General features: G+C 41.4%; 1 pseudogene; it reads right to left on the bottom strand.

Annotated features, from left to right (window-relative positions):
• Positions 1–3,803: 3,803 nt before the first annotated feature.
• Positions 3,804–25,958, bottom strand: LOC145396538 (2-Hydroxyacid oxidase 1-like; annotated as a pseudogene).
• Positions 25,959–27,437: the final 1,479 nt, after the last annotated feature.

The raw sequence follows: 27,437 nt of genomic DNA, 5'->3' as shown, positions 1-27,437 counted from the left end.
GCTGTAACAGGTAAAACTTAACACATCAATAAAAGAAAATTGCCAAAAAAAATAAAAATAAATAACATATGGTTTTTTGTTTGTGAGGTGGGGTCAAGATGCATGGACGTGGAATAGTGAGTGAATTAGTGAGTAGCTCATTTAACACGACGCTCTGCTCACTCCTTCTCCCTTTATATTATTTTTCTCTTTCTGCCTTCTGACCCAAAGGTTACATCATCCTTAAGTGAGAAAATTGGTTGGAGTGATGATGACGAGGAGGATAGTAGTAGTTGTAGTAGCAGCAGTATTGCAGTACTATTAGCAGTTGTTGTTGTACTAGTTGGTGCTGTTGTTGTTATAATAATTATGATAATAATTATAATAACAATAATAATAATAATTATCTATCTATCTATTGCCAGTTGCCTCAATCCCGTAAGGGGTGGGCACAATCAAATCGCCTCCACTTCACCCTGTCCCCCGCCATTTCACTGCCCTGCTCCCAACTCACACCCCCCTCTCTCATATACCTCTCCACCCCATCCCTCCATCTCATCCTCGGCCTCCCCCTCCCTCTCCCCCCTTCCACCTCACTCACATACACTCTCCTCATCAGTCTCTCACCCTCCATCCTCTCCACATGGCCAATAATGATTAGTAATAATAACAACAACAACAACAACAACAACCAGAACACCATAAAATTGCTCATGGACAATTTTGATCAAAACTTTCCACAGCTACTGCCTAGCCCTGTAGCCCCACTGGAAGCCGAGCTGAAAAAGGACTTTGAGTTCAAGGTCACTGGTCTTCTACATGTGACCTTAGGTCATCAAGATCTATACGTCCAGCAAGTTTGGTGTCTCTAGCTTTATTCTTTCATGTAAAATCAAGTGACCTCTGTTTTGCAGAGTAGTCCAAAATTTTGGATCATAGGCGATCTCAAGGGAATAATTATCCTATCTGGACTATATTAAGCACTGCATTCTGGTCTTGTCCCAGGTACCGGTATGTGCCATGAAAATTTCAGCACTCTGACTTAAGTGGTTCTTGAGCTTTAGGGTCACTTCTTCTTCTGGATCCTATCCGGATGATATTTGGTCAGATGAAGCGGCCAAGCAGTACTATTATATGACAAAAAAAATGAAGATTCTAGCTCAAACGGTATGCTATTGGCAGCCATTTAAATCATCCCTAGAATAAGAATATTAACGAAAACAAGACAACTTCCTACAAGGATGTGGGAAATTTTAATAATAATAATAATAATAATAATAATAATAATAATAATAATAATAATAACCTTCCATTCTTCCAGTGTTGTAAGCTGAAGTTCCGTGACCATCGTGTTGGCCGATAGAAGCATCCACTATGTTTTCCTGTCCCTCCTGACCAGAAAAATCTCTCTCAGCACTACAGCAGAATACGAAGAACACACTTCTCCCAGCACCACAGAACACGAAGAACAAATTTCTCTCAGCCATACAGAATATGAAGAACACTCTCTCAGCACTACAAAAGAACACGAAGAACACACTCCTCTCTCAGCACTACAAATGAACACAATGAACACATCTCTCTCAGCACTACAGAACATGAACATACTCCTCTCAGCACAACAGAAGAACACGGAAATACACACTTTTCCCCTCAGCATTCATCCATCCATCCATCATCCAATCCTACGTTGCCCGGTGAGGAACATAGGAACCCTGGGATAGGCATGTTGGTCCTGACATTTAAGATGAGAGTGACCAGCCTCACTCATCCCTAAGTGGCATTACATGAGCAATAAACCCCAACCATTCCTTGGATATAAACCTTCACCGGCTCTATCCGCTTGGAGAACCGTAATTACCCACTAAACCACCAGGCGCCAAAATTTGGTTATATGGTTACCACCCAGCATAGCACATGGTTTCCTGGTGTACAGGTAACCATTTAGCTTGTCACTCAACGTAGAGTCGCCCACCGGCAGAAGGAAGAGGAAAGAATGAATGAAAGACAGAAGAGGGAATGTAAAATCACCCGTAGGCAGAAGGACGAGGAAAGAATGAAGGAAAGACAGAAGAGGATGGAAGGAAAGAAGGATGGAGGGGAGGAAAGGCAGACACCTAAGAGCAGCACTACATTGAGTGAGTGGATGGAAAGCGCCCCCACCTACCACAGTATTACACAAGAAAAAGAAAATCCTCACTCAGCAGTACAGAAGAACACGAAGAACACACTCCTTTCTGCGTTACAGAAGAACACACTCCTTTCTGCGTTACAGAAGAACACATTCCTTTCTCTCAGCGTTACAGAGAAACACGAAGAACACAGTCAGCACTTATTCCCTGTATTAAGAGAGACGTCCTCCTGAGACTAATGAAACTGCCCGTAGGAACAATGAATACAGTTAATTAAATCCATATATTTAAAGCACATTCAGTCCTTAACGATTGTACCACGAGAGGTCTCTCCCCCCCCCAAAAAAAAAAAAAAAAATCAGTACTGCAGGACATTTTGACATTGCATCCTCAGTACATAGCCTTTGGACTAAGAATGGCCGCTCACAAGGTGAATAAAATCGTCTAGGGATAACAGGAATAAAATTAAAAACGCCGTCATACTTACAGCACACTTTGTAAGTATGCCTTTTCCTCCTATTATTACCTTACTTTTACTTCCTTTTTTACTGCTTTCCTGTATTCTCTCCGACGAAGAGAGTATGTTTTCATCCCTGTTTGTTTGTTACTTTGTTAGTAGGATTACTCAAAAACTAAAAGAGATTTGGACCAAATTTGGTGGATAGATAGCCCATGTCCCAGGGAACAATCGATTAACTTTTGGGATAGAGCCGGATCGTATTACAGATTCTGGATCCGGAAAACACTTTTTGCGAAACCTTAATCATAACCAGTGATGAGAAACCTTAACACATTATGAAGAGTGGTTTGGAAATTACGTTGCCCTTGTCGGAGAGATGCTCTCCACTGAGTGCCCCCCTAATTAGTGGTCTGTGGTGCCACTGATATAACTAGGCGAATCTACTGCCAGGTTATACAAGCGTTCCTCATCTCCCTCCCTATCCCACCAAATGGAGGATAGTGGACTGAAGGGGAAGGGCACCTTGAGCCTACAGTTCGCCAGGATCGCGTTTCAGATTAACGTTAGGCTACAACAACAGCAACTACTATTACTACTACTACTACTAACACCACCAGAGACCACATTTAAGTACTATCAAATCTTGTGTTTGCAATATAAAGGTTAAAATATTCTGAAGAAAAAAAAAATGTTCCCAAATTCTTCACACCATTCTATATTTATCTAATATTTTGTGACTGCTAGGCTGGAAAAAAAAAAAAAAAAGTGACACTGCAATAAAACTGTAATTATCAACTCTGGTATTTTCAGTTACCTCATGTATATGCTTTATTTCAAGCTTATCTTTTCCCACCTAATCAGGGGGAAGCGGTAATGCTCTGGTTAGCATATCCAGCTAGAAACGAAGAACCCGAGTTCGATTCTCGTTCCGGTCGAACTGCCGGACTCAGCTTCTTTCCCCTTGTTCCTCTTCGTTCAGCAGTAAAATCGGAAACATATTTATCAAACGGCTGTTGTGAGGCCATGACCCACCATTCATATACGATTATGGGAACAGGGCTGAAACGATAGATTTTTTTTTTTTTCCCCTCATGATAACTTTTAGGATCAGCAGAGTGACTGATTGGGTTTGGAAATTTTTGTTTTCTGTCTCTGTAATTTTTGCAAGGATTCATTTTTCAGTTTTGTTATTACTGATGTTTGTTCGTGTTTAAGAGATTCATGACATAACATTAAGCATTATACAGCTGAATTCTTTTGAGATATTTTTCTTTAGTCTGGTCTGCAACTGTTGGCTGCGTGTGAGATGAACCACATAATCTTGACTTTTAATTTCATAGATACAGACAAACAGACAGATAATAGACATAAAGACAGCCAGGCAGATGGATAGTCTGGAAATGGATTTGCCTAGTTAATTCTGATGTATGGAATCTTCAGTATTGTTGGAATTACCTATTGATTTTTTTTTTCCCTACCGCATGGCCACAGCATCACCTTGAAGAGTATTCCTAGACGAGTTTACTTTTTTGCATACTTATCGTCTGGGCCCTGGATTTCCTGCCTAGCCTAAAGTGACGTTTAGCTATGAATGTTCCCAAGGTTTAGAGTTGCTAATACTCACAGTGGCATTTTCGACGGTATCTGTGGAGCCCATCAATTGTCTTTAGTCTCAAGTTTTGCAAGTCGGATAAAAAAACAAAAATCCACTGGAACCCCTCGAGATGTAGACGTCTCTCTCTCTCTCTCTCTCTCTCTCTCTCTCTCTCTCTCTCTCTCTCTCTCTCTCTCTCTCTCTCTCTCTCTCTCTCTCTCTCTCTCTCTCTCTCTCTCTCTCTCTTCTGCCACGGGGATAAATCATGTTGAAGGGGTTCATGATAAAAACAGCAGAGCCTGAAAAAATAGGTGACGCAGATTTAGCGTTCGTGGCTCCTCGAGGTGCACCCAATCGTGGCTCTGCCTACTGTTAGGGGGCGTGGTCCACTTCCGCCATACAAGGTTAACATACACGCTCTGTAGCCTACTGAGTACTGTTGTCACGCTGTGCACAGCTGCACAGCCCGTCAATGCGTTGTGAACCGTGAGAAGAGGAGGATGTTCTCCAAACTTCTCATCGTAGTGGCAGTGGGTATGATGGTCGGGTAAGTGGAGATCCTTTAGGGAACTGAGACCGAACAACTTCTACCACTGTGGTTTATTTGTGACTTGCCTGACGATTGTAAACTATTTTTTTGTGTGTGTTTTCTGTGGCTGAGTTGTCTCACGCAGTCTGCTGAAACGTGCTGGAATTTGTCTTTTCCGCCGCCAGACTATCATACGAAGTTCATGAGGGACTCGTCATAGTGAAAAACGTTAAAGCAAATGGAAATACTGGTAAACTAGTAATGCTGGAAGTTGGATATTAACAATCTAATAATGCATAGATTGATATGTTGATACTCCGATACCATTCCAAGGTTTCTATAGTCAAGTTTCAGTGTCTCAATGAAATTTCTGAAATACTTAAAGGTTTTATATATAGAAATTCTAGTGATAACTGAGCCTTAATTTGGATGTCCTGATGATTGTTCAGGATCTAACAGTGACATAATAGTACACCATTTTCCAAGTCGAAATGATTGTATTAGTTCATAGGGATTAAATGTATACTTAGAAATCGGCGTATCTCGATGTTGAACTACGTACTCTAACGTAATGTTCATTTCATTCGAATGACGTTTGGTTTCGAAATACGAGTAGGCTATGACGGATTCAGAGATATTTGATTCTTGCATATCTATCAGTGATGGATGGTACAATACAGTGCTACTGTGTTTTACGCTGATAAAAAATATACCAGTAATGGATGGGAGTGTTATGTGGATGTACAAGTATTGTTGGGATTAACTAGCTAAATTTGGGGAGTTAACAGTATTGTTATCTGTGGGTGATAAAAGCATGTCCATGGCACGGGTTGTCCAGTCTCCGTTTGCTGTTTGGTATGTAATGTAGTTTGTTTCTTTTTTCTTTTTTTTCAATACTAAAAACTGGTAATTCGATTAAAGAACTTACAATGAAGAACTACTGGCTTCTCACTCACTTTTGTGTAGTGATTATATTTGCAAATAAATCACTGGGCTACACGTGATTCATTGATTATCCAAAGGAATTTAAGCATATCTTCGTGTTTTCTTTTTCTTTGTCACTCTCAGTATATTAATTGTGGAACTTCCTTTTCATCTCCTTTGAATTATTATTTCTGGTGAAAACGAAGAAACAATGTTCTTCCTTCGCTTAGCATTATTATTTCGCTCTAGACACAGCTTCATTTACGGTACAGTATACTGAGCTTGTTTATGTGCTTTTTTAACCTGAAGTTTATTAGTAGACGTTTTCTTCACCTGATTAAAGCTGTAATTTATACCATTAGTGATTTTGTAATACATATTCCATTTCGTTCTTTTCCTTCCTTCTCTTCAACTTCTCTGCACTCTTTTTCTTCCTTCTCCCCACCTCTCTTCTTCCTCCCCGACTCTTTTCCACTTTCTCTCTCCCTCCATCCCAACCTCTCTCCACTTTCTTCACCATCCCCGACCTCTCCCCACTTTCTCTCCCCTCCTCCCACCCTTTTACAGAGGCAAGTTGCCCTGACTGTACCCATTTTCCAGCCTCCTGCCCCAGCCTCACTGACGACATCTGTATCCGCTGCGATAACTGCGTCAGGCTGGGTACCTTATTATTATCGCTGATGGTATTATTTCGGAATTACATCCAACTAATGTAGACTCAACATTTAGTCTGTGCAATATGAAGCCTTTTTTTTTTTTTTTTCATACACACATCCGTCGCAACTGCACGTTTTTGGACTTTGTAAAAAGGAGGGGGTGTATTGTCCAGTTCCAAACTCTGTCCGTTATCGCATCCACCTTAAAAATTTGGTTAGGTTAGGTCAGGTCTGGTTAGTTTAGGTTGGGCTCGGTTGGGTTGGGTTAGGTTGAGTTACATTTTTAAGTGGACATAATAAAAGACGGAGATGGGAGCTGCAGATTCTCCCAATTTTTTTCTTTATTACTAAGTGCATAAAAAAAGCAATTGACTGATGCTTATGGAGAAGAAAGTGCTTAGAACTGCGGATGTCCAATAAGAAGCATATTAATTTCCATGTTAATTAGTTAGGTGTATTTCCAAACATTTACTTGGACGGTTTGGTTTCATCTGAGATATCCTTAACTCCTTTCCGTCCAATTGATGAGTAGTTGTAATCAGATTGGAGCGCGGATTCAAGAACTAGCCAGGGAGAAGACTCACATAATTTCATGTAACTACAACACAGAATATAATTTATAGGAGCGAGTTAGTTCCGTCAGATAAAAACAAACCAGCTATACCACCTTCAGTCTGGGTGATGTCGTTAGTTCCTTCTCCCTGATGCCACACGATTTTGCTTGTCTTGAAATATACCAGTATTCTAATGAACGCGTTAATGCTTAATCTAACCCTCCAGTTCGAAAGTTTATCCTATGCTGCACATAATCGTCAAGAGGCGAGAATAAAGTAAATAAGACTTCCCCAGGGTCAATAGCTTAACGTAAGAGGATAGCTTTGCATAGTCATTATATAGAGGAAAGTTTGTTGATTTGTTCATCGGTGTTTTTAGCCTGTTTATCAGCTTGTGTGTTTCTTGTCTATTTTTTTCTTAATTTTTCATTTGTGTGCTTAAAATATGTCCATGTGTTTGATCTGTTTCTGCTCGTTTTCTGTCAGCGTGTTTTGTTCTGTCTGTTGTCTGTTATTTATCTATTTGTGTCTATCTGCCTCACTATCGCCACCTACATGACGGCTGTAAATCACTGTCCTGGTGGAAATCATGTCACTACTCAGGAAGTTTTTTTTTTTTTCCTTTGCAGAACTGGATGTGTGTTTTCTGGCTCTCCGACTGTTTGTGTGTCTGTTTTCATGTGTTTGTGTCCACTTTCTTGGGTTGTATCACTACTTCACTGTTTGCTGGATGTCTGCGATTGTGATTTGGTCTGTTTGTGTTATATCTGTGTGTTTGTCTTTGTACTTGTCTTTGTTATGTCCTTGTTAGCCACCGTCCTTTTATTTTGTCTTGTCAGTCTGTAAGTTTTATCCCGCATTTGTTTGTTTCTCTGTCTGTCTGTTAGCAGGATTACCCAAAAAGTTGTGAAAGGATTTTGCTGAAAATTTTTGGAGGGTTTGGGTATGGCCCAATGAACAATCGATTAGATTTTGGCTGTGGTTCGGAATTTTTTGTTTGTTTGTTCACACCATATCTCCAATGAATTTCAATGAAAGTTTTTGGAAGGATGGTCCATGGGCCAAGAAACAATTGATTAAATTTAGGGGAGGATCCTGATCCTACGGAACAGTATCTCAAAAAGTTCTCAATTAATTTCAATGAAACTGTGTGGACGGGTGGGCCATAGGCCAAGAAAGAGTTCTTAAAATTTGGGGGCGGATCTGGATCCGACATTGGCGGAGGTATGCGATCTCCGACTGTCCCTCTAGTATTTGTTGGTTTGCATCTCACCTCATTTTTTAGGTGGGAGTAAGTTAGGATGATGATGAAGAATTATTTATTTCAAAAGAGAGAGAGAGAGAGAGAGAGAGAGAACCGTGCAGTACGTACCATTTGAGCACCAAGGGCAAGAGCTTTAAAGATGTGTGTGCCTGAAGAAAATCCCCCGTCAACATACACCTCACACCGACCATCCACAGCCTTGACTATTTCAGGCAGGGCTTCTATCTGATTTGGGAAGATATTTAATGATTTCAGATGTCTTTTTCATCATATTCTTGCCTTCCGATAGTTTTATTTGGCTTTTCATAGATTTTAAAAACTAGCCAGGTTAGAAATAGCCTTAATAAACCTCTTCATTATACGGTCTTTCCCAGGTTGAATAAAATCATCAGACAGCAACTAGACTTAAATGAAAAGGACGTCATTCAGATTCAAATGGTAAATTTCCACACAGTGCAGCTACTTCATGTTTTGCAATTCTTTCATGGTGAATTATCAGTAGATATGAATTTTCAATGTTAGTTCTACCATACTAGCTAGTGTTTCAGTTAAGAACAGCAAAGTTGATAATGCAGAAAGAAATACATGAATATCAATGAAGCATAATATGTGTAAAACTGAAATTAGCACGACTGAACTCTATGAAGAAGTGGGATTTGCTAGTTAGGTAGTCTGGACATTTCTTTACGTTTCTGGTATTTTACCGTTACGAGTCATGTGGAGAGGATGGAGGATGGAGGGTGAAAGACTGACGAAAAGAGTGTATGTGAGTGAGGTGGAGGGGGGAAGAGGGAGGGGGAGGCCGAGGATGAAATGGAGGGATGGAGTGGAGAGGTATATGAGAGAGGGGGGGGATGAGTTGGGAGCAGGGCAGTGAAATGGCGGGGGACAGGGCGACTTGGAGGCGATTTGTTTGTGGTCACCCCAAACGGGATTGAGGCGTCTGGCAATAGATAGATAGATAGATAGAGTCAGAGTTGCCAGTTAGCCTGCTATTGTGAGTGTGGTTACATGTAAGTTGTACATTAATTTTTGTGCTCTTTTTCTCAATAATGTTTTATTTATGTGATTGCTTGTTAAATTATGTATCGGTACTTTAATTTGTTTGCTAAATAATTTACAGTGTTATGTAATGTAAGAAAACTCTGGTATGTTTTGGATGTCTCCGAGTTGGTAACTGTTGCAACCGTGCTCCCTCGGGAATACACCAGAACTGTGGAGAAATATACATCATTCTAGAACAATGCAAGTTTATATAAGGATGGGGAAGAGACTAGAGCAGGGTCAGTCGGTTTTCAGTTCAGTCTGAGTGTAGTGCAGTGTCAATGAAGTTTGTATATCCTTGGTCTATCTATCTATCTCTAGCCCGACGCCCTAATCCCGCAAAGGGTGGCCGCAGACAAAACGCCTCCAAGTCGCTCTGTCTCCCACCATTTGACCACCCTCTCCCAACTCACCCCCTCCTCCCTCATATACCTCTCAACTCCATCCCTCCACCTCATCCTTGGTACTTGTAAAAATAGTGAAGTGTTGTTGGGAAGCATTAAGTGTCATTGCAGTTGGTGAAGTTTGTGTATCTTCGGTGTTTGTGAAAATAGTGAAGTTGGCAAGCATTATGTGTAATTATTTTGGAAAATATAGACAGTGAACTTAAGAAGCCAGTGTTTATTTACGATGCCTGGACTGATTTTGTGTACAGTGCACCGAAAGGCAGACCATAGGAAGAACAACTCACTTGGCAACATCCTTCCTATACTGAACTACTGCTGTTGTAGCATATGGCAGTGTGGGACGGGGACATAACACTGGTGTCAGGAATATGGATAATTTAAGTGCTGCAGCGAGTGTAACCTTCGACATGGAAGCAGAACTGTACAGACCAGAGGCCAAGCTAGGCAAGAAGAGGCATGTCTGGCATCAATCATGAAGCTATTACAAGCTCAGAATGAAAGACAGAAAGAACTTAAAGAACAATTACAAGCACAAAATGTCCAATTACAAGCACAAAGTCTCCAGCTACAAGCACAGAATGAAAGACTACAGGCACAGAATAAAGGACAGAAAGAACTCAAAGAACAGTTGGAGGCATAATGCGAAGAACAATATGAACGACTTCAAGAGGCATTACAGGAGCAACAGAGGGAACTACAATTGAGGATGCAAGAACAGCTAGATGCTTTCATGGAGGAAATGAAGGAAGTACAGGAACAATTGAAAGAGGAAGTATATGTTGAGCTGCGGTAGCAGAAATATGAGGTAAGCAATAATGTGACAGAGTACAAACAGCATGTAGGCGAACAATTGAAGTCAATTATTAAGGAAATAGTGACAGAGTGCAGACAGCATGTGGATAACCAGTTGAAGCATGTAGTCGATCATGTGAAGATAATTAGTGAGAAAATTGAGGTTGTAGACGAATATTGCACGGCTGAGCCTCAGGTTAGTGAACAGCGAGCTATTGAAAAGAAGGGACAGTGTATTGTTAATTTTGACGGATCCCAAGCATCTAAAGGTAGCAGTACAGGGTTGAATAATCAGAATGCAGAGGTTTTAAGTTCTCGACTTAATTATGATGCCCCAGTTTTTAGGCCCCAAACCACTGAAGTGCATGGATATATAATGGGGGTCCAATTAAGAAGAAATCTCAGGAATCTGATGCTGGAGTATCTTAGGAAGCTTACCGTGCACAGTCTGAGTATCTATCTATCTATTGCCAGATGCATTAATCCCGTAAGGTGTGGCCACAAACAAATCGCCTCCATGTCGTCCTATTCCCCACCATTTCACTGCCTTGCTCCCAGCTTACACCCCCCTCTCTCATATACCTCTCCACTCCATCCCTCCATCTCATCCTTGGCCTCCCCTTCCCTCTCCCCCTCCTCCACCTCACTAACATACACTCTCCTCGTCAGTCTCTCACTCTCCATGCTCTCTACATGGCCAAACCACCTCAGTGTGTTTCTCCTAACGCTTCCTATCACATTCACATCCACACCACAATGCTCCTTCACTTCCTCATTTGTCAGTCTGTCACTCCATGTGACTCCACATGCTTCTCTCAAATAACTCATTTCCACTGCTCTCACTCTTAACTTCTGTCTCTCCAACAAGGTCCAAGCTTCACTCCCATACGTTAGAGTTGGTATCACAATATATACTTTTTCACTTCCATGCTCACTTCCCTGTTTCTCATCACTGCTTTCAAGGAACCAGCAACCTTTCTTCCCTGTTTAGTCCTTTGGCTGTACTGTATATGGAGAGTTGTGTGCATGAAATGTGCCCTAAGTTGCTTTTCACATTAATAAATTATACCATTAAACATTACAGAAAATTGAGGTAGACTTTTGTTACACTGGCAATAAGTCAGAAAATGAGCTTATTCGCGTCACCAAATTTCTTACCCCTGTAGGATAAAAAAAAAATAATAATAATAATAATAATAATAGAAGACTTACCGTACTTATATGGCATTTCAATACCTATAATCAGAAAAAAAACAAAAACAAAAAGAAGACTGCACTTTATATGAACAGTTCACATGCTAATATCACATGCAGGTGCTAAATATTCCATGTATATGTAATCATATTTAATTAAAATGCTACTTATATATAAGGCACCATCACTCCAAATAAGGAAAGATATATATTATTTCTTCATTTCTTTGGCAACATCATTTGTAAATTCAATTTTCCCCTGGCCACTGCAAATGCAAAATCATTATGTGAATACTTAGAAGACTTACTTATGGCATTTAAATAACAGTATCAGGAAAAAAAAAAAAGAAGAAGAACGGACTTCATGTAGCTATGTAGTTCACATGCCAGTATAACATGCAAAGAAGGACGGACTTCTATGTTGCTAAGTACTGTAGTTCACATGCTAGTTTATCATGCAGGTACTATATATTCCTTTTAATCATCTTTAACTATAATGTAATCATTCCCTTTAAAAAAGTAAGGTAAACACACCTCAGTTAACAAAAAATAATAATAATAATAATAATAACAATTCAATCGTCCATTGTATGGTAATGACATCTGTCCATTCAAGAGATTTTGTTTCATAACTAATTTCTCACCTCTTCACCACTGAGAAGGGTGACACTGTTCAGTGAAACTGTCTGGATAATATATTTCTCCTCTGTCAGTGTGGGTTTTATGAACAAAATTTTCTAACTTCATTGACAGACGTAACGAATCTCTTTGTAAAGGAAATAATATAATCTTTCATCATACCTGTCTAAGTAAGACATCTAAATTTTACATACACCCCATTGGATTACTACCACTTGTGCCAGAATCAAGCTTTTCCTTTTGACATTTGCAAAACTTACAACATTGTTTCTCCTTCCTTCTACAGGTGCACCTAATATTTACACATTTTAGACAATTGCAACACATAGCATACTCTTTCGCCAAAGGTCTGATCCCTACTACTGGCATTAAGAGTTCATCAACCTCCTCAAATCCAAATGAGTGGGATCTAATGACTGTGGTTGACTAGATAGAAGAGAGACCATCTGACAAGTTGCATAATTTGCTCTCAAAATATGATATCTTATGTCACTGCTAGTTGGAGGTAGCTCCTCTATATCCAGCCCTTTACTATGATGGTACATATGATTTTTTAGTTGATTCATAATTTTGCATTTGGTTCCATTTTTCAGCACCTGTGTAAGGTATTCCTCACTCATTTCGATCACCTTTTCAAGGTTGGAATCATCAGTGCTTAGTCCAAAACCCTTCAAGAAGTAGTCCCGTTGTGCTGTCAGTGCTGAACATTTAGTTCCCACTTTACTTATGTAATCACAACCTGTTAAAGTATGAAGAGTAGGCAATACTTTACTGAGGTCTAGTCCTACAACAGAAGCCAAAACGTATATACAGTAGGAATATAGCTTATTGAGTCACCATGACCCCTCTTTACCCAAAGCTCTGAAAGCCCAGAAGATTTAAACTCATCCCAGTAGTACATTAACATTACAAAAACATCATCAGGGGACAAAACTATGATCCTGGAGGTTCCCTTCTGAACAGAAAGAATCACATGAGGAATTATACATTGATCAGCTTCTTCAATGTCAACATTTAGCCCAGGGATAACTGTTGAAGAGCCTTCAAACACACCTTGGCAAAGCACTGCCCTCTCACCTGAAATGTAACTTACTACCAAGCACACAGATGGAAATTTTTCATTAGCTGTAGTTACAGCCTGTTCATGAGGTAAACACTGAATATTTTCTTTGTTTTTGTTGGAGCCCCAGAATTTGTCAGTTTCTAATGGTAATGACGTCTCTTCTTTGATCTTACTCAGTGTAATGGGGTGTATAAAAGCCCACGTTGCCTAGAGGCAAAGCAGGGATCCTCTCTGGCTTAGTGGTAACGTGCGCGCATATGACGCGTGGGGGCTTGAGATCAATTCCTGGCCGGGGCAGTGGTTAATTTGTTAAGTTCCATTTCGGTTATTACATTGGTTGGCAGTGGTGTGGGATGTGAGGCAGGGTTTGGTAGGCAATTTTATGTTGTTCCTTGGTTAGCTGACAACGTCCCTGTCCTTACATCCCAGGGATGGGCTATCCAGTTTGGTCCGCAGCCTCCCCGAGGTGACCTCCGATGTTACGTTATCTTGTATGTTCGAAACTCACCAAATTAATCACAAAGGGGAAAAAAAATGGGATGTAATGAGGTGTATAAAAGCCAGTATTGCCTGGAGATAAAGTGGAGATCCTTTCTGGTTCAATGGTAACGTGCACGGGATGAAGTGCAGGAACCTAAGATCGAATCTCGGCCAGGGCAGTGAGTACAGTAATTTGTTGAGTTTTATTTCATTTATTACATTAGTTCAGTGGGAGAAGTGATCTGACATCTTCTCCTTTCAGAATCTTTGATTGACATATCAATGTATGGGTCAGAGACAAAATCAGTTTTGTTGGCATACTTGGCAGACATATTGACTTAGTTCAATGCAGCGTCACAGAAGTCTCCAAAAGTGCTGAGATGTTTTGTTTTCATCTTCCGTACAGTAGCCATCATGTCCACTGTATATGATGTATGTAAGAAATCCTTTGTCTGTGAGGTTTGGATATTCTTCTCAGGAAGCTTTTCTTTTAGTTCATTGATAAGAAAACTTATTGCAGATTTCTTCATCATACTCACACTATTAAAAAGATATGAGGATGTTAAGTCATAATGCAATAACTCCTCCATTGTGATACCCCTAGCTCGAGCAACTTCTATGACACGTTGCTTACCACTTATCTTTTGTTTTAGACAACTTTCCGGAACCTTTTCCACATTTCATTGGTTTATGTGTGTACTCTGGAATGTTCTCAGATTAGTTCTGAGGATAGGTTCACTGATTCTGATCGACTTCTCAACAAGACGCTCTTTTCGAAGCTTCACATATATCTGCACGCCCAGTGTCAATCACTCCTAAGAGCTGATTACGGATATCTTCTGGCATGACTTTTATGATAATAATATTTTGAAGCTTTGGCTCTACAGCTGATGCAAAAGGATTTTCATTTGTTGCAATGAATGTCAGAATAGCCTGGACATTTCTCTCTCCCATTGCTGTCTCTGAATTACTGAATTCATGGTTAACTGTGATTACATAGCTATTTGTTTTAAAACCACTTAGTTCTCTTTGTACGTTACAAATTGCCTGCATTTCATGGTAAATCAATTCCCATTTGGCAACCTTTTTTTTTCTCTCTTTTTTACAAGAGCAACCAATTATTCCAGAGCTACTTTTTTGGGATTTGTTGATAGTTTGTTCCAAAGCCATGTCTGCTCCAACAGCTTTAAAATGTCCTTTTGTATGTTTGACTGCAAACTTTCTTTTCTCAAAGGCCATATGAATTTGTGGAGTAGATTCACTTAGCTTCCGCATGTCATCCAGATAAAATGAACACTAGCATAGGTGGTTTGTTGAATTAAAGGCAGCAAATGCAAATAACAGTTTTTGAATCGTTTGTAAGAACTAAGCTCCTTCATGATCAATCCATATTAACTTTTCTACAAGAGTTTCAAGATATATGAAAATAAAGATCCTTGGTGAACTTAAATTTATATTTTCGATTTTTTTTTTAAATATATTACAGTTCCCGGTCTATTTTACGTCTTCGTTTTCTCTAGCAGATAATGACCCATTTTCATGCCCTTTATATATAACTATTTTAGCTATGAATACAAAACTTACTATGCTATTTTATCCTTTATTACCATGATTCAGAGTGGCTATCCTACCTTTTATGCTAAATTGTTTTAGTCTGTGAATGTCAACAGAAAATTCGGGAACATTTTATGCACACGAAAACCCTCCCAGCCAATGGACTAGTTGAGCCCTGTCAAGCACTTCACCCTCTACCGTAAACTTCCATCCTTGCACATCACACTACAACTTACTTGCTGATCAGAATAGTTGGGATGATAGGCAGATGGCAGTGCAGCTTGCTACTAGCCTTAAGAGTGCTGCAATGGAAAATCTGGGCCAGATGTCAGTAGAGGAGAGGAACAGTTATCAATCCTTAGTGGAAGTGCTGGACCGCAGATATGGGAGCATGTACCAGACTGAGGTTTACAGAGCAAGATTTTGGAGCCGTGTGCGGCCTCAAGGAGAATACCTACAGCAGCTTGCTCATGACCTGGAGAGTATGGCATACAAGGCGTACCCTGGGGCAGCACCTAACCTGTTCACTATTCTTACGAGGGACCAGTTCATCGATGCTCTTGATCATGCAGAGTTGAAAGTGCAAGTGAAGCAGGCACAACTCAGAAGCATGCAAGAAGCACTTGCCAGGGCTCTAGAATTTGAATCCTACGTCAGATCCAGTACAGTAAGCAACAATAATCGTGTAGTGAAATTTGGTGAAAACATAAGCTAACGGACTAAGCGTCTGATACATTCCGCCGTCTGTCATACGGACGGTTCATAATGTTTCACGAGTTACATTTAATCTTCGGAAAAAACCGCGACACGACTACTGTTGTTCACTGTACATCCACCTTTCAAGCAGATCGTAGTGCAGGATTCAAGGCAAGAAAGGGGTAGGTTCGTGAAGTGGAAACATTTGAAGGAAGTGAAGTTGCTGGTACTGTGAAAAGCCAGGACATAGAAAAGAGGACTGCTACAAGTGGAAGAGGGAACAGGAGAAGACAAGAGGAAGTTGCTGGTTCTGTGGGAAGCTGGGACACAAGTAGGCCTATTGTTACAAATGGAAGAAGGAGCAAGAACAGAGCAGTGCAAGGAAATCTACAAGTGTACCAAAGGGATGTTGGACATGTAGTGAGGTGGGGCACTTCACTTCTGAGTGAAGAGGATAATAAGAAGGTTCCAGAAGACCAGAAAGAAACAGAAAACTAGTGGAGGCTGGCGTAAAGGGGCAACCACAAGCTGGCTTTTCCTAAGTAGCCCCACCACCAAGAAAATGCAAGAGAACTGTAATCGACAGTATGCAAGTAGACGGAAGAATAGACGGAAAAATGTGTTCCCTGGTGATGGATTCGGCCTCAGAGCAGACTTTTGTGAGGCCTGATGTGTTACATCATCGGTATCTGCCTGACTCATCAGAACAATTGTGTGGCATAACTGGGCACCGTGCAGAATTGAGGGGACCCTTGGATGTCCGGATTGAAGTGGCAGGGCAAGAGGCCACGCTTCCAGTCTATGTAGCCGAGATGGAGGATCCTTGCCTTCTTGGTCTGGACTATCTGATGTCCATGGGATGTGAGCTGGACTTCTGCTCCATGAAGTTGAAGGTTCGAGGAAAGTCGGTTCTTGTCACAGCAGTGAGACGTACCAGTTCTGGTGATGAGGTGAGGGTGCTCCACACTACAGTTATACCCTCAAAATCAGAATCATTGCTGCAGTGCAAGGTGAGTGGCTCTTTTGACAGCTGTCTTTGTGTAGAGGAGCCTGATGCACGGTGCAAGACAAAGGCCAGAGTGATGATGGGGAGAACTTTGGTGGAAACAGGTGCAGGTGAAGTACCAGTTGTGGTGGCCAATTTCTCCTGTGAGCCACAGAAGATCAACGAGGGAGAAATTTTGGGACTGTGCCAGGCGGTGGACTCTGAGTGGCATCAGAGGAAAGCCTGTAAAAGGAGCGTAGTCAAGGATGATGGGTACCTGTCAGACCACTTACAAGACCTCTTTTCAAGGAGTTGTCAACGCCTGGATGGCTCACAAGTCCTGAAGTTGAGAAAGCTGCTGATAAAGATTGCTGATGTTGTCTCAACCAGAGACCTAGACCTGGGATGCACTGATCTGGTGAAGCATTGTATAGGCATCAACAAATAAACCAGCACAGAGGATGGCGCCAGACCAGCGGCAAGAATTGGAGAAGGCGATGGAGAATCTCCAAAGTCAAGGAGTGATAGAAAAGTCCAGCAGTCTTTGGCCATCAGAAGTGGTTCCTGTAAGGAAGAAGGATGGCTCAGCAAGGTGCTGCATAGATTATCGAGCCCTGAATGAGGTGAAAGTGAAGGACACATACCCGTTGCCAAGAATTGATGACACTGTGGATGCTCTGTCAGGTGCCAAGTGGTTCTCCACCCTAGACATGAAGGCAGGATATCATCAGGTCAAGGTTGCAGAGGACAAGAAGAACAAGAAGACAGCCTTTTCATATGGGTGGGGTTTATGGCAGTTTAAAGTGATGCCATTTGGCCTATGCAATGCCCAAGCTACTTTTGAGCATCGCATGGAATGCGTACTTGAAGGCCTGCACTTGCAGACAGCTCTCATCTGTCTGGACGATGTAATTGTGTTTGGACGGACGTTCAACCTGGAACTGTAGAGGCTGTCGGAGGTGTTCAACAGGATCCACGCAGCACACCTCAAGCTGAACCCCAAGAAGTGCTACCTGTTTTAGAAGGAAGTGAAGTACTTTGGACATATTGTAGACGAGAGCGGCGTCCGTACTGACCCACAGAAAGTGGCAGCTGTGAAAAACTGGCCATTTCCAACTTGTGTGAAAGAGCTACAGAGTTTCCTTGGCCTCTGTACCTCCTACCGGCGTTTTGTCGAGGACTTTGCAACGATAGCCGCACCTCTGCACAAGCTGTTGGGGAAAAGGCAGAAGTTTGCATGGACAGCAGAGACTCAGAAGGCCTTTGATGAACTCAAGCATGCACTGGCAAGCTCTAGTCTTGCCGTACCCAGACCAGGATCAGCCATTTATCTTGGACTGTGACGCTAGTGACCATGGTATTGGTGGAGTCCTGTTACAGAAGAAGGATGACAAGGAGTATGTGGTGGCGTATTACAGCAAGGTCAGCCCACAGGAACGGAACTACTGTGCGACCCGTAAGGAACTCTTGGCAGTGATGACGAGCTTGATTCCTTCCATCCCTACTTGTATAGGTCCTACCTCATCATCAGGACAGACCATGCGGCACTGAAGTGGCTGAAGACATTAAAAAATGCAGAAGAACAACTGGCACACTGGCTCAGGAAGCTGCACCAACACAACTATGAGGTACAGCACCATCCACTCTTCAACATCCTGACGCATGCCAATCCAGTAGATCCTGTCACAGCCGACAGGCAATGTTGACAGCCTGAGCTGTCGGCCTTGTGACCCACAATGCTGGCAGTGTAGTAAAAAAAAATCATAACAAGAAATGCAGCCATACTACAGTGACAGGGCTAGCGTTAGATGAAGAAGACCTGAAGAGGATGCAAATTAACAACCAGTGCTAGAGTTACTGCAACAGAGTATAGTGCGACCATCTTGGGAAGAAGTTTCCAGGTTAAGCCCTGTGACCAAGAGCTACTGGAGTCAGTGGGACCTTCTTCGTTTGAACAACGGACTACTGGAGCATCAGTGGGGGACACCCAATGGCCTCAGCAAGTATTGGCAACTGGTGGTTCTGGAGAAAATGTGGTTGTGGATCTTGGATGAGTCTCATAACCAGATTGCTAGTGGGAACCTGGGAGTGAAGAAAACTCTTAAGTCGGCTGCGATAGGATCTACTGGATTGGCATGCTTCAGGATATTGAAGAGCAGTGTCGGGCCTGTGATATATGTTGCGCCAAGAAGGGATCCAAGAAATGTGGTTGCGCCTCTCTCCAGCTGTACCAGGTGGGTGCACCAATGGGAAGAGTTACAGTGGACATTGCTGGACCGCTGCCACTTACTGAAAGAGGAAACCAGTATGTATGTGTCGCCATGGAGTACTTTACAAAGTGACCAGAAGCTTAAGCTATCTCCAATCAAGAGGCTGTGACTGTTGCTAAGGTGTTGATTGACCAGTTTTTTTGTCGTTTTGCGATGCCACAAGAGCAACATTCAGACCAGGGTAGAAACTTCGAGTTTGCTGTGTTCTGTGAATGTTGTAAGTTACTGGGGATCAAGAAGACGAGGACAACCCCACTAAGGCCAAAGTCAGATGGGATGATTGAGAAATTCAACTGGACCCTAGGACATGAACTGGCCAAGTACTGCATAGAGGGACAAACAGAATGGGGCCAGAAATTACCTGCAATGTTATTAACATATCAATCTGCATCCCATGAGTCTATTGGCTACACACTTGGAAAACTGATGTTGGGCCACGAGTTATGATTCCCCGTTGACTTTTTAATGGGAAGACCACCTGGTGAAGAGCTGCCTACGGACACCTCCAATGATGTGAAGCTTCTTCAGGAAAGGCTGGCTGAGGTACATCATCAAGTGCGAGGAACCCTCCAGTTTTTAGGAGAGGTGATGAAGTGCAGGTACGATGGCAAGGCAAGTGAGGTGAGCTTCAAGGCTGATGACCAAGTTTGGTTATACAATCCTCAATGAAAGAAGGGACAGTCACCGAAGCTGAAGAGCTCATGGGACAGGCCTTACACTGTGTTGGACCGCCTATCTGAAGTAACGTATCGGATTCAGGGAGGCAGGAAATCTCACCCAAAGGTGGTACACGTGCATCATCTATGGCAGTAACATTGGCCAGAACAGTACAACTGGGAAGTCTCCAAGGAATCGTGCTCTCCTGCAGCCGAGGATGTTGAGGAGGACCAGGGAGCTGAAGTAAGAGGATGGTGACAGTTTCCTCAGGGAAGAAGAGAATCAGGAAGAGGACCAAGACCTTCCAGGAGGATTGGACTGTGTGGAGGAGCAAGGCCGTCATCGGAAGCGGCATGAAGAAGACCTGATAAGTTGAAGGTTTATTTTGTGTATAATTAGATGTTTCATTAGGATTAAGGTTTGTTTGTATATACTGTGTAGTTTTGTCGGAATGACAAAGGACTAGGGAGGGGGTAGTGTTGAGAAGCTGCATTTGCTAGTTGGGTAGTCTGGACGTTTCTCAATGTTCCTGGTATTCTACTGTTACGAGTCAGAGTTGCCAGTTAGCCTGCTATTGTAAGCGTAGTAATTTCGTAAGTTGTACATTAATTTTTGTGCTTTTTTTCTCAATAATGTTTTATTTAAGTGACTGCTGGTTAAATTATGTACTGGTAATTTTATTTAAGTTTGTATGCTAAATAATTTACAGTGTTATGTAATGTAAGAAAACTCTGGTATGTTTTGGATGTCTCCAAGTTGGTAACTATTACAACCGTGCTCCCTTGGCAATACACCAGAACTGTGGAGAAATGTACAGTAGATCATTCTAGAACAATGCAAGCTTATATTATAAGGATGGGGAAGAGGCTAGAGCGGGGTCAGTCGGTTTTCAGTTCAGTTTGAGTGTAGTGCAGTGTCAGTGAAGTTTGTATATCCTTGGTACTTGTGAAAATAGTGAAGTGTTGTTGGGAAGCATTAAGTGTCATTGCAGTTGGTGAAGTTTGTGTATCTTCGGTGTTTGTGAAAATAGTGAAGTTGGCAAGCATTATGTGTAATTATTTTGGAAAATACAGACAGTGAACTTAAGGAGCCTGTGTTTATTTATGACTCCAGGACTGATCTTGTATACCATACACCGAAAGGCTGAACATAGGAAGAACAACTCACTGGGCAACGTTCTTCCTGTACTGAACTACTGCTGTTGGAGCCTATGACAGTGTGGGACAGGGACATAACAATATTAGTAATATTTTTTATTATTAGTTTTCTTGAACAAAGTCTAATAAAAGAAAGTATGTTGTTAGTAAGTATCCAGTAACAGGCAGAACTAAATATAGTGGGGTTTTATGTATTAATTGGAGTGCATTTTAACGAGGTGTTACTGTACAAATTATTTCTCATAATACTGTACCACTTGTGTGAGTGACTGATTACTCCTGCTGTATATGTCTTGACTGAGGAGCCAAGTCCAAGACGTCCCTGGCTCTGATGTGCTAATAAAAGTTTAATGCTACAAAAACAAATAAGTTCTGTATTGTATAGTGAAGTTTTCTATTACAAGATACTTACTGTTGGTGTCACACCATCCCCCTGTCGAGCGCCGTGGTTTGATACCCATACGCCGCACCAGCCTCTAGACCCAGCAGGGCATCCTCTGCTGTTAGTACTGTATGCCCTTGAACATAATGGGTAGTTTGGTTAGCCTGGAAAATAATGTTAGCTAGTGAGGTTTATTGAGTACAGTGCACTTAATACTATATAACAATACAGGACAGGCAACATTCAGTACAGAATAAATGAGGGATGTGTTCCAAAATGTTACAGTTTATCATACACCTAGTACTGTAAATTGTAGAAAACTGGCAAACCATCTTTGTGATGAGAAATGGAAGCTTACTAGCCTATACGATTATTCTGTAGTTTATTGTTTCTTACAATATGAACTGCCTGCTCATCTGAATCTAAATACACCTTCAATACACCATCAAAGCTCAATGAAGCTTTCCTTAATTTTGAACAGTTTTTCTTTTTCATAAACCCGTCTAGTCAAAATGTACAGTAAAATCTCTGATTTTGGACAGTAGATGGTGTTGTGGCAGTGATGTAGGTAGTCTGTAATGAGGACTTGTGTAAGAACATCTCATGTCACACTTCAGAGGTCTCCCCTTTCTGGAACAGTCTCTTGTGCACACAAAGACTTTAAGGTTGTGCGGTTGTGCTGTTTAGTGATGGAGTTTATTAGCCTGGTTGCCATCATGTAATTTTTCTTATTGTTCCTGGTGATCTAGTGATTTTGGCATTCCCAACCAGATATCATAAATTAGATTCTACTTCTGAGGGGCAGTTTGGCATTTATTGCTCACATAATGCCACGAAGAGGCAAGCAGCTACTCATTCTTGCCTTAAATATATGGACTGAGCAGCTTAGCCAAGGGCCTCGACACTCCTGATGGGGCAGTACTAGACTGGATACATGGATGGAAGGTGTAAGAACTTCTTACCTCTTAAGCCAGGCAACATCTCCCCAGTTGAAGGAAGGAGCAAATAAACTCTTCATATATTCATATACATCAAACCCGCCAGCAGAAGTGTCATCCTGCTTGAAATGTCCTTGTTTGTCGGGAAATTAGCTGTCCTGTGGTGAAAATAAGAGAAACAGAAATAAATTAATAGTGTGCAGTAATAGCACTGTCAAGAATTTTTATCTTCGTCGTCATCCTAACTTATTTCCCACTGAAAAATTGATTATGAATTTAATCCATCATTCATTCAAGTGTCTCAAATAATTTCAAAGTGGGGAATGTAGTAGGATTATTACAGTACTGTATTTTTGTTACCGGTATACTGTATTTTTTTTTTTATTCTTGAAAAATCCATCATGTATAAGTTAGAATCATATAGTAAGATATTGCCTGCACATTCTAGACGCTGAGTTCTCTAGGCTTTAGTCATACACTAGAAAGGGTTTCTTCAAAGCTGAATTGCCTGGTGCTAACAAGAATAAAATACAAGATGTCACTGTAGTGTACTGTAGGTACTTTACTGAAAAAGTCACGCATGAAGTGAATTAACAGTACCCTATTGTTTTATTTATATTATTTTATTATTAACTTGAATTGACTTTGGCAGTAGGAGTAAAATAGAAGTCATCACTACTGTTGAGGTGTTAAACCGTGCATGAAGTCATTACGCTGATGGGATAGTAAACATGGTCATTAGTTCTTATGCTGAAATAAGTTGCCAGGCATATCAGTAATAAAATCCAGTATATCAGTAGCAACATGCAATATGTTACTGTAAAGGTGTTAAAAAAGCCGTGCAAGAAATGCATTGGCATTACTTTAAGTGTGAGGACAGAGTAAACTTGGTCCTCTTGTTTTCTCTGCGTATGCCAGCTATGGGTGCATCGACTGTGAGCACCACTGCTGAGAACCCTGCAGCCTCTGTTCTTCGTAGTGGTTTGGCTTTTGCTTCCCTGGTTTGGGAGTATAATGATAGAAGATATTATTCAGTAGTTCGGAGCTGACTGTTTGTAAAATTACATTTCTTCCTAATCTTATGCTTCAGTTGTCTCATATGTTTACCATATTCCCTGTACTGTATTGTGCTATTGCATCATTTAATCGGTGTATGACAGTGTTATGCAGAGAATATACAGTTCAACACATTAATATTGAGATCAAGTTCAATCTGCTTGCGTAATGCAAGAAATACTGCATATCACTTTTATATTATAATGGTAGGTGGTGCCGACCATCATCTGCTCTCTTGATGTAGTGCTACCTACTTCTTCCTACACTTTTTTTCATGCTTTATCTGTGTCTGCCTTCCTCTGTTCCTATTTTTCCCAGCTTTCCTGTCACTTTTTATTAATCTTCTTCCATTTCAGCTGTCATTGCATTGAGCGACAAGCCTAATCGTTTCCTGTAAGCCAGGAAACCATTTACAGCGCTGGGTGGTAATTATCTAACCAACCCATACGTGTTCACTGTGTCAACAAGTGAGTTGGCGGAGGGTTAGTACCCCTTCCCGTAAAGCAACTAACTTTTAAAAAATGGCCACCCCATACGGGATTCTGGCGTCTGGCAATACATAGATAGACGTTTATATTAGCTTTCCATATTGTGTCTTGTGTTTCCATGCGGTTTTCATTGTTCTAGATTCTGTAAACTTTTTTTCACCTCATCTATACATTAATTATGATTAGCCTTTGTCTCAGTTTCTTACCTGTCCTTGTAAATGCGGACCTGGAAGAAGCGTAGTGAGGATGGTGCGTGTTGAGCAACTTCCTCAATGCTGGATGTGGAGAGGGAGCTCATGGTAAAGACAGTGCCAAACCTTGCTGTGGCTGATTAGGGAAACAAAAAAAGAAATGTTTCAAGACATTTCCTTATTTCTTTGATGAATGGTACTGACCTAGACTTTGAATATTTCTCTTATTAAGTCTGATTAAGGAGTGTAAATTGTAGGTATGTTTAAACGATGGCTGGAAGCTCCTCTCTCCTGTATGTATAGGAACACGGAAAAAAATGTATGAAAGTGGGAGCCCTCTCAACAACAGTGGAATGGCCCACTCAGTCATTCACACATCATTCAAACCCATGGAGTGTTGGCTTCACCTCACAGGCCTAATCATCTGCTCAAAATTTATTTTGTTTTCTTATTAATGGACACATTTCACATTCCCCTGCAACATAGAAGCATTTCATTGACTGTCAGGTTCAAAAGGAGGTGTCAAACTCTTAAGTGTAATGTGCTGCTTCATACATACAGTACATCATCCAGCCAACTCAGTCACTGTTATCGGCTCTCAAGATCTTCCCTTTTCACACACTCACTTACCACGTTCATCTATATAATAGCGTACCCTACCATTTACGCATCATATTCATTATATAGTACAGTACAGTATTAGGTACAATGTAGTAATGTCTTTTGAACATAAAGGTTTAAGTATTGTTAAGCTCACCTCTGGCATTAGCACACTCCCCATCTGTACTTGCCATCCTCTGCATGGCGGTGGGTGCAACGCCAATCGGTGCACTGACCCTGTGACCCAGTATGGTGGTGGACGTGCTTCTTTGGGACATATCACGCAGAAGCCGCGGACGAATGTACCATCTGGAAAACTACGTGTGACTTGGCTTGTACGTACCATAATATTTATGATATACCTGTGTGACAGGATGAATATATGGCTTTCAGTAATTCTTATTCATGTGTTTATTTATTTGGAAGCATACCTAACCACCAATACACTTAAAAATTATTTCGTCTGCCACCAATTTATTGCTTATACTGGAGGAAGCATGCCATCCAAAAAGGCAGTGTAATGTAGATATGGGTGTTTTAAGTTATATCTACGCAGTAAAATTCATAGTATTACGTAAGGTGGAGGTCAGTCTTCAGGTTGGAAAAAGGGGTCTGCGCAAACTCCACCCGAGTAAAATCCACCCACGAAGATTCCTCCATGACAATTTCACCCATGCCAAATAACTGAAATGAAAAATCCACCCAATTAAAAAGTACTTATTAACTTCATCAGTCAGATATAAGTTACACGAATTAAAACAGATATAACTTCGTCATGAGTTATTTTATTTGTATCAACTTAAAATGAGTGTAACTTATGGGCAATGTTCCTCAGAAAAGCTATCTTGTCATCACTACTGTAACGTGATACCAAATTCTTTATTCGTGCTTTTATAGTTTGATATTTCTTGCACCTCTTAATTGCATTAGCTCTTCGAATGTGGGCAATCTTTGTTTGAATGATGGCTTCTCCACCGAGTGCCTTGCAGAGCTTCCACAGATTTGGGTGTGTGGATGTGATGGATGAGCGCAAAGCGTTGTGAAAGCCTTCCACTGCATTGTTTGTCCTTGGTAGGTCGCTAATGACACGGTCTCTAACATTCCACATCTTTATGGGAAATGGCGGCTGATCTCCCCTTCGATGAGCACCTCGTCCCTGCGTAATTCCAATGTAGATATTTTCGAAATATGCAATATATTTGCCGGGGATGTCTTCATCATCAGACAGTTTCTCAAATGCATTAACAACATCGGCAACAGGCAAGAAAGCCATTGCAGTGAAGCTTTTCATTTTAAGTGCGAAATTTACGTCTGTATTGTATCTCACTCGCACACCAATGTCACATACTGTACTTTCCGCCAACATGACTGACCTAGATGAAACGAGCACCCAACAACTGAAGCAGATGGAAGCACTGAGGTGAAACCATTCTGCATTCCCTTTTCAAAGTCCATCATACAATCACTAGGTTCAGCACCTGGCCGAAGATCAAAAAGTGTAGAAAAAAATCTTCTATTAGTCACTTCCTGTTTATCTAGAAGCAGGGCAAACAAACGTGGAACACAAAATTCTTCGGTAATGGCATGTAAAGTGAACAACTGACACCATATGTCTGGCGATCAATTGAATATCCCGTGACAAGCCCATGAACGAGATTTCTCGAGGTCATCCAAGGTGGCGTCTGTTGCGAATATTAAGATACGGTCAGAATCGCCAACATCGCTATCGATAGCCAAGAACAATAAGCCATCCTCAAGAAATTTATGTGAATCCGAAATTTCGAAACCATTCCGAGACACTGGAAGAGCTGGGATTCCTGATGATTTTTTTTCTCCAATTTTGAAAGTTACGCTAAATTCCTTGAAGTGAGGGCAAATGTAACCTTGTTATCTCAACCAGTGGCTTAATGGCAGCAGCAATAACTTCCGCTGTGGAAATTATTCCCACATCTTGAACGGCTGCATTCACCATCCTTCGAGCTTCAGCTCTTACACAAATTGCATGGATGGTTGTGATCGTCTGCCCTGGCATTTATTATGGGTTCCTCTGCGTCATAAACCGTATAAACCCGAGCTCTGGAGCCATTATAAAAATGTTCACATCGCCAGTATATTTTCGTCTTGGTGGGGTTGTCTTGATGCTTTTCATAAATGCATCTCTCCTCTTGTCAGTTTTAACGAATGACTAAGGAATCTTGGTTGTCTCAAATAACAGGGAGTCACAAAACGGAGACAACCCGCCTGAAGTTCAGGGCAGCCAGCAGACAATTGATAGACAACCAACCTTCACCTGAGGACAGCCAGCAGACAACTGACAGGCAGCCAAGCTGCAGCTGAGGACAGCCAGCAGGCAACTGACAGACAACCAACATGCAGCTGAGGAGACCAGCAGACAACTGACAGACAACCAACCTGCAGCTGAGGACAGCCAGCAGACAACTGACAGACAACCCACCTCCAGCTCAGGGTAGGGTAATTATTGAGTGAACGATCTCTTAGCTCAAAACAACTGTCAGATGGGGGAATCGTCGGGAGAACCATCTCTCAGCTCAAAACAACTGTCAGATGGGGGAATCATCAGGTGAACCATCTCTTAGCTCAACTGTCTGAGGCAACTGAGAGCAAACCCTTTTCTGAATCCTCTTACTTTCTCTATACTCATTTCGAAGCCAAACGTGGCTGTTGTGTATATGTACGCAACGACTTATCTTGCTCTCGTGTTCCTGAACTTGATTCTTCTGAATTCTCTACC

The sequence above is a fragment of the Coenobita brevimanus genome, chromosome 4, assembly GCF_032717465.1.
Source record: "Coenobita brevimanus isolate Jiangsu-jjx chromosome 4, ASM3271746v2, whole genome shotgun sequence".
Taxonomy (NCBI): domain Eukaryota; kingdom Metazoa; phylum Arthropoda; class Malacostraca; order Decapoda; family Coenobitidae; genus Coenobita; species Coenobita brevimanus.
Note: the sequence above shows the minus strand (reverse complement) of the source record. Positions and strands in the feature narration are given on the sequence as shown.